This window comes from Otolemur garnettii, unplaced genomic scaffold, assembly GCF_000181295.1.
Source record: "Otolemur garnettii isolate 467f Iridium unplaced genomic scaffold, OtoGar3 scaffold00193, whole genome shotgun sequence".
Lineage (NCBI taxonomy): Eukaryota > Metazoa > Chordata > Mammalia > Primates > Galagidae > Otolemur > Otolemur garnettii.
This window is the reverse complement of record NW_003852588.1, coordinates 2,099,457-2,111,668: the sequence shown is the minus strand read 5'-3', so window position 1 is coordinate 2,111,668 and position 12,212 is coordinate 2,099,457.

The window sequence follows — 12,212 nt, the reverse complement described above, 5'->3', positions numbered from 1 at the left end:
CAATAGAAAGTATCAACAACAGATTGGACCATGCAGAAGAAAGAATCTAAGAGGTAGAGGAAAAAGCTCTTGAGATAACTCAGATAGTTAAAGAGGCAGAAAAGAAGAGAGAGAAAGCAAAATATTCACTGACAAAATTATGGGACTTTATGAAGAGTTCAAACATACGAGTTATAGGTATCCCAGAAGGGGAAGAAGAATGACCCAGGGGAATGGAAGCCATACTTGAGAATATTATAAATGAAAATTTCCCAATATCACCAAAGATTCTGACACACTCCTTTCAGAGGGATATCGGACCCCAGGTCACCTCAACTCTAACTGAGCTTCTTCAAGACACATTGTGATGAACCTGTCCAAAGTCAAGACAAAAGAAAAGATTCTTCAAGTTGCCAGGAGTAAGCACCAGTTGACCTACAGGGACAAATCCATCAGGGTGACAGCAGACTTCTCCAGTGAAACTTTCCAAGCAAGAAAACAATGGTCATCTACCTTTAATCTACTTAAACAGAACACTTTCCGGCTATATCCTGCTAAGTTGAGCTTTAAAATTGATGGAGAAATCAAATCATTTACTGATATACAAAGATTGAGGAAATTCGCCACAACAAGACCAGCTCTACGGGAAACACGTCAACCCATTCTACACACTGACCATCACAATGGATCAACAGCAAAGTAAGAACTCAGAAATTAAAGGACAGAACTTAAAACTAAGCAAGGGACTCTAACAAAAAAAGATGAATACAACACTACCACACTTATCAATTATCTCAATAAATGTTAATGGCTTGAATTCCCCACTGAAGAGGCATAGATTGGCTAACTGGATTAAAAAACACAAGCCATCCATTTGCTGTCTGCAGGAAACATACCTAGCCTCAAAAGACAAATTAAAACTCCGAGTTAAGGGTTGGAAGATAATTTTTCAGGCAAACGGAATTCAGAAGAGAAGAGGACTTACAATCTTATTTTCAGATATATGTGGACTTGAAGCAACTAAAGTCAAAAAAGACAAAGATGGTCACTTTATATTGGTCAAGCAAAAAACACAACAATAAGACGTTTCAATTCTAAATATTTATGCACCCAATTTAAATGCTCCCACATTCTTGAAAGAGACCTTACTCAGTCTGAGCAATATTATATCCTATAATACCATAATAACAGGGGACTTTAACACTCCTCTTACAGACCTAGACAGAGATCCTCTAAACAGAAGCTAAACAAAGATATAAAGGACTTAAATGAGACCTTAGAACAACTGTGCTTGATAGATGCATATAGAAAACTCCATCCTGAAGATAAAGAATATATATTCTTCTCATTGCCCCATGGAACATTCTCCAAAATGGATCCTATCCTAGGACACAAAACAAACCTCAACAGAATTAAAGTAACTAAAATTTTACCTTGTATCTTCTCAGACCACAAGGCACTAAAGGTGGAATTCAACTCCAACAAAAATGTTCAACCCAACACAAAAGCATGGAAATTAAACAACCTTCTGTTGAATGACAGTTGGGTGCAGGAAGAAATGAAAGAGGAAATCATTAACTTCCTTTAACAACAATGAAGACACAAGCTACCAAAACCTGTGGGATATTGCAAAAGCAGTCCTGAGAGGAAAATTTATCACTTTAGATGCCTACATTTGAAAAACAGAGAGAGAGCACATCAACAAACTCACTATCCATCTTATAGAATTGAAAAAAGAAGAACAATCTAAGCCTAAATCCAGCAAAAGAAAAGAAATATCCAAAATTAAATCAGAGATCAATGAAATTGAAAACAAAAGAATCACTCAGAAAATTAATGAAACAATGAATTGTTTTTTTGAAAAAATAAATAAAATAGATAAACCATTGACCAGACTAACTAGAAAAAGAAAAGTAAAATCTCTAGTAACCTCAATCAGAAATGATAAAGGGGAAATTACAACTGATGCCACAGAGATAGAAAAGATGATCTGTGAATACCACCTACATCATGATCAAGTAGGTTTCATCCCAGGGATGCAAGGCTGGTTTAACATATGGAAGTCTGTAAACATTATTCACTGTATTAACAGAAGCAAAAGCAAAGACCATATGATCCTCTCAATAGAGGCAGAAAAAGCATTTGATGAAATCCAGCATCCTTTTCTAATCAGCACACTGAAGAGTATAGGCATAGGTGGCACATTTCTTAAACTGATCAAAGCTATCTATGACAAACCTACAGTTAATATTTTACTGAATGGAGTAAAACTGAAAGGTTTTCCTCTTAGAACTGGAACTGGACAACATTGTTGACTGTCACCATTACTATTCAATGTAGTGCTGGAAGTTCTAGCCAATACAATCAGGCAAGACAAGGAAATAAAGGGCATCCAAATGGGAGCAGAGGAGGTCAAACTCTCCCTCTTTGCTGATGATATGGTCTTATACTTAAGAGAACCCCAAAGACTCAACCACAAGACTCCTGGAAGTCATCAAAAAATACATTAATGCCTCAGGATATAAAATAAATGTCCAGGCTCCGTGCCTGTGGCTCAAGTGGCTAAGGCACCAGCCACATACACCTAAGGTGGCAGGTTCAAATCCCCAGCCCGGGCCCACCAAACAACAATGACGGCTGCAACAAAAAAATGGCCAGGCATTGTGGCGGGCACCTGTAGTCCCAGCTGCTTGGGAGGCTGAGGCAGGAGACTCACTTGAGCCCAGGAGTTGGGGGTTGCTGTGAGCGTGATGCCATGGCACTCTACCCAGGAGGATAGCTTGAGGCTCCGTCTCAAAAACAAAACAATAAATAAATAAATAAATAAATGTCCACAAGTCAGTTGCCTTTGTATATGCCAATAACAGTCAAGATGAGAGGCTGATTAAGGACGCAACTCTCTTCACCATAGCTTCAAAGAAAATGAAATGCCTAGAAATATACCTAACAAAGGAGGTGAAGGACCTCTATAAAAAAAAAATTATGAAATCCTAAGAAAAAAATAGCAGAGGATATTAATGAATAGAAGAACATGCCTTGCTCATGGCTAGGAAGAATCAGCATCATTAAAATGTCTATACTTCCCAAAGCAATCTACCTATTCAATGCCATCCCTATTAAGATACCAACATCGTACTTTCAAGACTTTGAAAAAATGATTCTGCCTTTTGTATGGAACCAGAAAAAAATCCATATAGCTAAGGCAGTTCTTAGTAATAAAAACAAAGCTGGGGGCATCACCATACCAGATTTCAGGCTATACTACAAAGCCATAGTGGTCAAGACAGCATGGTACTGGCACAGAAATAGAGACATAGACATTTGGAATCAATAGAAAACCAGGAGATGAAACTAACATCTTACAACCACCTAATCTTCGATAAACCAAACAAGAACATACTTTGGGGGAAAGACTCCCTATTCAATAAATGGTGCTGGGAAAACTGGATATCCACATGTGAAAGACTGAAACTGGACCCACATGCTATCCCCACTCACAAAATTCAAGATGGAAAAAGGACTTGATTCAAGATGGAAAAAGGACTTAAATTTAGGGCATGAAACAATAAAAATCCTCAAAGAAAGTATAGGACAAACACTAGTAGATATCAGCCTGTGGAAAGACTTCATGAAGAAGACTACCATGGCAATTGCAACAACAACAAAAATAAACAAATGGTACTTAATTAAACTGAAAAGCTTCTGTACAGCTAAGGAGACAACAACCAAAGCAAATAGACAACCTACACAATGGGACAGGATATTTGCATATTTTGAATCAGACAAAAGCTTGATAACTAGGATCTATAGAGATCTCAAATTAATCCACATGAAAAAGACAACAATCCCATTTATCAATGAGCAAGAAACATGAATGGAACCCTTTCTAAAGAAGACAGATGAATAGCTAACAAACATATGAAAAATGCTCTTCATCTCTAATTATTTGAGAAATGCAAATCAAAACCACCCTGAGATACCATCTAACCCCAGCGAGAACGGCCCACATCACAAAATCTCAAAACTGCAGATGCTGGCATGGATGTGGAGAGAAGGGAACACTTTCACACTGCTGGTGGGACTGCAAACTAATACAACCTTTTTGGAAGGAAGTATGGAGAACCCTCAAAGAACCCAAGCTAGACCTCCTATTTGATCCTGCTATCCCATTACTGGGCATCTACCCAGAAGGAAAAAATCCTTTTATCATAAGGACACTTGCACTTGACTATTTATTGCAGCTCAATTTACAATCGCCAAAATGTGGAAACAGCCTAATGCCCACCAACTCAGGAATGCATTAACAAGCTGTGGTATTTATATACCATGGAATACTATTCAGCCATTAAAAAAGTGGAGACTTTACATCCTTTGTATTAACCTGGATGGAAGTGAAACACATTATTCTTAGTAAAGCATCACAAGAATGGAGAAGCATGAATCCTATGTACTCAATTTTGATATGAGGACAATTAATGACACAGAAGGGGTCAAGGGAGGGGAGAGCAGAAAGAGAAAGAAGGAGGAAGGGGTGGGGAAAGGAAGAGCAAAGAGAGGGAAGGAGGGTGGAGGGGTGGGGTCTTGGTGTGTGCCATGCCTTTTGGGGGCAAGACATGATTGTAAGAGGCACTTTACCTAACAAGTGCAACAAGTGTAACCTGGTTTCTTGTACCCTCAAAGAATCCTCAACAGTAAAAATAAATAAATAAATAAATAAATAAATAATATAAAATAAAAAGAAGGAAAACTGCAGGGAAGAAAGTTAGGAAGGCTAGGTACCAAGGAGGGGAGTCCTAGAGGAAACCATGGCGCCACAGTGGGGTAATGGGGGAGTCACCAGCTCTGCTCTGGGACGTGGGTCTGGTCCTGCTGGTGCCCTACCATGCTCAGTGCCTTCTTAAGTCCCAGAGTCTGAGATAGATCTTGCCACATGCTTGGTCTCAATACCTCCTTTTTAGACAACACTCAGGTACTCTTGTCCAACATTTGTCCTTTTCTTTCTTTTTTTTTTTTTTTAATACGAAAGAAAGGTCTTTATTGGTGGGGGGAGGAGGCTGCAGAGCAGTACCAAGGAGGAGAGCAAAGGAGAAAAGAGGGCAGAGATATGAGGAAAGAGTGGGGAAGAGAAGAGAAAGAGAGAGAGAGAGAGCAGAGGAGAGAGGCGGGGAGAGGGGGAGAACTGTCCTTTTCTTTCTTTTTTAAAACTTTTTTTCAAAAAGTATCATATAAGTAAGCTGGTCTTGGTGGTCCAGCTACTCAAGAGACTGAGGGGGAAAGATCACTTAAGCCCAAGAGTTTGAGGCTGTAGTGAGCTGTGATTGTGTCACTGCATTCCAGCCTGGGCGATGGAGCAAGACCCTATTTTTTTTTTAATTATATGAGTGATATCTGATTATACATGTAAAATCAAGAAAAACTAACAGGAGGGGAATTGCCATCCTGAACACACACACGTGCAGAGTTAACATATATTCCAACAAGTTGTTCCTACCCTTTTTTCTCTATATATAAAGTCAAGTCCTGATATGATTGTAACCATTTTACAAATAAATTTTTGTATCTTTTATCTCTCAATATTAAATCCCAAGTATTTTCTTGTGACATTACCTTTTCTTTTTAAGGAATACAATACATTTTTTATTGTAGCAAAATATATATAATGTAAAATTGACCCTTAGTGATCTTTGCTAACATTAACAGTGTTGTGTGACTATCACCACTATCTACTTCCAGGACATTTTAATCACCCCAAAATGTTCTAGTTCCAGAACATTTTAATCACCCCATTTTAGACACTCTCCATTACCCTCTCTCCCCAGCCCTTGGCAATCACTAATTGGTTTTATGACTCTGGGTGTTTCACATAAATGGAATTGTACAATACTGGTCCTTTTGTGTCTGGTCCCTCTCACCTAACATAGTGTTTTCAGGGTTTATCCATGTTGCAGCATTATATCAGCACTTCATTGCTTTTTATGTGATACTATTTTAAATTCTACTCTTCTGCTCAAAAATCTTGTATGGCTTTCCATTGCCCATGCAAATAAAGTCCAAACTCTTCTGTGTGGTATTCACTATTCCACAAAATACTACCTACCCATCTTACTTGTGTCAACTGTACCTTTGGCAAAGGTGTCACTGAGTATGTAAATTGGTGGTTCCCAAAGCACAGTGCCCAGACTAGCAGCACCTGAGAAATGATGAGAAAATTAAGTTCTCAGGCTCTTCCCCAGAATACTAAGGTAGAAGCTGGATCTTGCGTCTTAACAAGCCCTCCAGGTTATTCTGATGTCCTCTAGAAATTGAGAACCATCACTCTAAATTGCACCACTCCTCAAAGTCTAGTTTATGTCCCAGAGCCTTCCTGTTTATCTCTTCTCTTCTGCCCCTGGACTATACCATGCCTCCTTGAGAGGATTTCCATGTTTTATTTACATGGTGTTGTAATGCCTTCTCCATTGTTAGACCTCAGCTGTGTGATTCATTTAATCTGAACACTGAGAAGACTGGACAAGGTCCTGCTGAGGGCTGTTCCCTCTGAGACTCTGAGACAGGCTGGCTCCTCTCCCATCTTCTGTTGTAAGCTCCTGTTCCCCGCCCCTCCTGTTTCCCCACCCTACAGGCAACCTCCTGCCCTCTCCTGTTTCCCTACTCCTCCCAGCCCATTTCCATGCTCTCCAGAACTCAAAGAGGCATGGAAAGTCCCAAGTTCACAGAACCCCCAAGATCTCAGTAGATGAACAATGATGGAAAACCCACCAAGACTTGATTAATTACTGTTGTATAACCATAACCATTGTGATTTAAGATGTATCCATTGATCAATTATTGTTATATAATCATAACCATTGTGATATGAGATGTATCCATTGACAACCAAGCTGTAACCCTGCCAATGGCAATGTTCCTCATTCCCCCTCCCCCACTTGCTTAAGGTATGCAGAGAAAAAAAGGTATAAAAGACAAAAAACCCTGCACTTCGGGGCCACTTGTCTCAGAACAATGGCCCCCTGTGCACGTGTGAATAAATCACCAATTAATAGCATCTGAGTGGGTTCGAGTTTATTTTTTTCATAACCCCAAGTTTATTTCACTTCCACTGCTCATCACAGACTCACACGTGGCTCCCAAGTTGCCCAGAACCAACTGCCAACAGGCTGCAGCAAAATGAGAAAGAGGGAAAGACACTAAATGTATCAAATTATATTATTGTGAGATCATGACTTTTCTATTTTGTGGATATGAAAATGTCCTTTCTTTCATGAATGGTATTAATAATGGATGTTTGGATTATAATTATCAGATAATTATCATGCCTATTACCAGATTTTCAGAAATCCCCACTTGCTGCTCTAGGTTTAGGGAAGATAGTAGGCTCAGATCTGCTGCAGCCAGAGGGGCATTAGGTAGCCTCACCCTTGGAATATCTAGTAGTCCCTGACTTCTGCACAGCTCAGTAGCCATTGCTGGGCCATGTGCTGCTCTCCCTCCCAAATGTCAGAGGCTGCCAAAAACTGAGCTGTAGCTCAGAGAAGATCAGAGGCAGCACAGAAGAGAAAGAGAGAACTTAGCACAGAGAATGCACCCCTGGGATAACGAGGACCTGCATGGTACACATGTGGCTTGTTCTACAGGAACGCAGACCTAGGATGTGATTGATGTGATTTATACACACTCACTAACTAGAGCTAGAGAGACAACTATGCATACTCTTAAAGCCTTAATTTTGAGAGTAACAGATGAAATGTCTATGAAATCTCTGAAATTTATTTTTTTAAAATCCTAAACCCTGGGTCCATTCTAGCAGATATAGCATATTAAGCCATCAGACTAAGCAAGAGGAGGAAAGGACTGGGTGAGCAGGGATAGGTGAGACAGTGTCATTTTTCCAGCCACAACTAGGCGAGGGCTATGCTGCAAGTGCAGCGTTCATGTTTGAGTCAACTGTGTGGCCCACTGAGCCTAAGTGTATCATTCCAAAGTGCAGGTCCAATTTTTCTCGTTTATTTCTATCGTGGTAATTACAAAGTCCTAAGTTAAAAGAATCCTATAGCTGATGCTTTTATAGAAACTCTGCCCAGTTCAGAAGGACCCTTTCCCTGGAGGAATGCTCCCTCTTAAAAAAAAAGATCCAGACAGATACTGTTTTATTACCACCCCCACTCTCTGGCCACCACTGATTTCGCCACAGGTAGACATGGGTGGGTGACTGATCCCAGATAAACTGGTCAAATTCCCTTATAGGAATCTGGGATTGAGGTAATGAGTGTCTACTCAATTGCTGTGTGCTACTGGAACTAAGGCTACATAGACTTAGGTGCTATGGAGCAGGCCTTAGGCACAAGGTGAAAGGGCATGTTGCCAATTTGTAGAGAGGGAAACAGGTTTGTGACTATGTCTCAAGGTGGAGAGTCTCATGCTGCCAGCTTTGATTCCCATCTTTCGTGAAAACAGTCCCATTCCCACACTTGGGATCTCTGAGCCACCACAAAACACCACTAGACCCCTTTCTTTGTGTCTGTTATTATAATAGAGGGGAGACTTGTCAGGCTTCATGGCTAACACTAGCCCCACACTAGTCCATGCAGCTTGTGGTAGCTCAAAAGTGAACAGTTGGGAAGTGCCTGTGGCTCAAGGAGTAGGGAGCTGACCCTACATACTGGAGGTGGTGGGTTCAAACCCCGCCCCAGCCAAAAACTGCAAAAAAAAAAAAAAAAATAGTGAACAGATCAAGTTCCCTGTTCTTTTTTTTATTTTTTATTTTTATTTTTTTGAGACAGAGCCTCAAGCTATCCCCCTGGGTGGAGTGCTGTCGCATCACAGCTCACAGCAACCTCCAACTCCTGGGTTCAAGCGAGTCTCCTGCCTCAGCCTCCCGAGTAGCTGGGACCACAGGTGCCTGCTGCAACACCCAGCTATTTTTTTGGTTGCAGCCGTCATTATTGTTTTGGCGGGCCCAGGCTGGATTCAAACCCGCCACCTTAGGTATATGTGGCTGGCGCCTTAGCCACTTGAGCCACAGGCTCCGAGCCAAGTTCCCTGTTCTTAATAGTGAACAAGTTAAGAAGAATATTTGAAAAACTGGTGTGTTAGATCTAGCGATTGTTAAGAAAAGCATGACAGCACCCTTCAAATATTACAAATGTGCTCATAGAAGAAGGGACAAGACTGGTCCCAAGGGTACTTTGATTTGTTTTGTTTGAGACAGAGTCTCACTCTGTCACCTAGACCGGAGTGCAGTGGTGTCATCATAGCTCTCCTGGGCTCAGACTTGCACTCCTGGGCTCGCATGTTCCTCCTTCTGCCACCCAAACAGTGGGATTAAAGGCATGTGCCACTACACCCAGCCAAGTAGTCAATTTTTTAAAAAACTTCACTCTGAAGATAACAGATTGCCTTTTTGTTGGAGGTAAAAATGACATTTTTAATGACATAAATATGGTAACAGATGGAATGACAGACGGGTTTTTAATTTTTATGTCCATCATTACTAGACAAAACAGAATTGGCAACTTCATGTCAGTTCTCCTATTTTTTGTTTTATTTTGTTCTTTGTCTTTTAAATTTATATTGGTCCATGAAATCTAAGAGTCTGCAACTAGTGAACTATATGACTTTAAGCTCCTTCCAACTCTGGACTCCACACTATAGGATTGAACTTTCTGTCCAATAAACTTTCTAATCTGTCTTAGAACTTTATGTGGACAAGTCAGGCAGAGCAACATGGTCCCTCCCTATAGACTCCTCACTTGCTCTAATATTCTACCTGGCAGCTGCTACCAGAATGAGTTGGTAGCATTACACTGAAATTCACATTGGAGTTTTGCCCCAACTTTTTATTTTAAAATTTTTTAAAGATACAGAAGAGTTAAAATAATAGAACAGGCTGGGTGTGATGGCTCAACAGCCTATAGTCCTAGAATTCTAGAAGGCTGAGGTGGCAGGATCCCTTGAGCTCAAGAGTTTGAGATCAGCCTAAGTAAGAGTACTACCGTCTATACTAAAAATAGAAAAACTAGGCAGGCATTGTGATGTGTAGTTCCAGCTACTCAGGAGGCTGAGGCAATGGAATTGCTTGAGTCCAAGAGTTTAAGGATGATATAAGCTATGACACCACAGCATTGTACCCAGGGCAACAGAGTAAAACTGTCAAAAAAGAAACAGAAAAAAAGATGGGTGGTGCCTGTGGCTCAAAGGAGTAAGGTGCTGGCCCCATATACTGGAAGTGGCGGGTTCAAACCTGGCCCCAGCCAAAAACTGCAAAAAGAAAGAAAGAAGGAAAAAAAGGAAGGAAAGAAGGAAGGGAGGAAGGGAGGGAGAGAGGGAGGAAGGGAGGGCGGAAAGACTAGAACAAAGCATTCAGATACCCTTCATCCACATTCACCACTTGATAGCATCTGTCATTTGCTTTCTCTGTGTATATGTATGTACACTCATGTACACACACACAAGCAAATTAGAATCCTCATCACACCTCACCACTGGGCACTACAACGTGTATCTCCTGAGACCAAAACATTCTCTTATAAAACTACAATGACATTATCACTCCCAAGAAACTTACCATTGATATGTTAATTAATGCATCTAATTTACAGGGTAGCCATAAAGTTTGTGTGCAATTTAAGTAGAAACAGCTATTTAGTTGTATATCTAATAGTTGTTGCTATTTAAAATAGCACACAAACTTTATGGCCACCCTGTACAATCTATATTCAAATTTCAATTGTCCCAATAATAACCTCTTTTTAAAACTTTTTAAAAACCCTCTCATGAGAAATCAAATTGGTAATTGCCTTTAAAATTGTTTTTGTTGCTATGTTGGAGCCGAAATCCAATCAAGGGGACATTGAGGCAGGTGGATTAAGCTCAGGAGTTTGAGACTAACCTGAGCAAGAGCAAGACCCCACTTCTAAAAATAGAAAAACTACCTGGCATTGTGGGGTCTCCTGTAGTCCCAGCTACTTGGGAGGCTGCGGTAAGAGGATCCCTTGAGCCTGGGAGTTTGAGGTTGCTGTGAGCTATGATGCCACAACACTCTACCCAGGGGAACAGAGTGAGACTCTATTTCAAAACAAACCAACCAACCCACTGAAATATAATCAAGGATCCCCCATTGCATTTAGTTGTCATGTCCCTTTGAATCTCAATCTAGAACAGTTTCATGCTTCATTTTATCTTCTAAGATTTTTTATTTTATTTTATTTTTGCAGTTTTTGGCAGGAGCTGCATTTGAACCCACCACCTCTGGCATATGGGGCCAGTACCCTACTCCTTTGAGCCATAGGCACCGCCCCCAATCCTCTAAGATTTTTGAAATCTTTAAGAGCTAGCTATCTTCTACGTGCCTGCAATCAGGACTTGTCTGCTTGTTTCCTCCTATCTAGATTCAGGTTATAAACTTTGGCAAGAGCACTGCAGAGGTGATGGTTTACCCTTCCCATTGTATCGTAGTAGGAGGAACAAATGCGAAGCTGTCCCGTTAGTGCTGAAGCGAACATGGCTGAGGGGGACTCCTCTACATCTCTCCATTGTAAAGGCATCTATTACCTTTGTATTTAGTAGGTCACCTGGCACAACAAAGATGTCAGATTCGCCCTTTGCTTTACCTGTCCCAGACCTGTAATCGGCTGTCTACTAAGGAACCCCACTTCCTTCCAGTGGAGAATAGTATTTAGACACTTAGATTGTGGTCCCTTTCAAAGGATAATATTTTAAAAATAAACCTGAGTTTATTCTAATACAACTACAGCTCTTCTTTTTCAGTTTCCCCATGACTTATTTGTACATCCTTTTCCCCTCAGTGACTGGCTCCCAACAATACATCACTTACCCTGAAACACACAGAAAATAGTCCTGAGATCCCTTAAACCAATACTGCTTCCAACCACAAAACTACCAAGCAAGTTCAAAATTTGTCCACAGTTCTTCTTTTCCTCCTGTCTATGGAGGGTCTACCATGAAAGTGCTGGGCCCTCAGGCTAACCCAGTTACTATTCTATGTGGTGATGTCTGATGTGGTTAGATGTCTTAGTTTTTGTTTATATTCAATTTTAGGCATAACGTCTTTGATCATTTTTCTTTTTTCTTTTTATTAAATCATAGCTGTGTACATTAATGCAGTCATGGGGTACAATGTTCTGGTTTTATATACAATTTGAAATATTTTCATCAAACTGGTTAACATAGCCTTCATGGCATTTTCTTAGTTATTGTGTTAAGACATTTATATT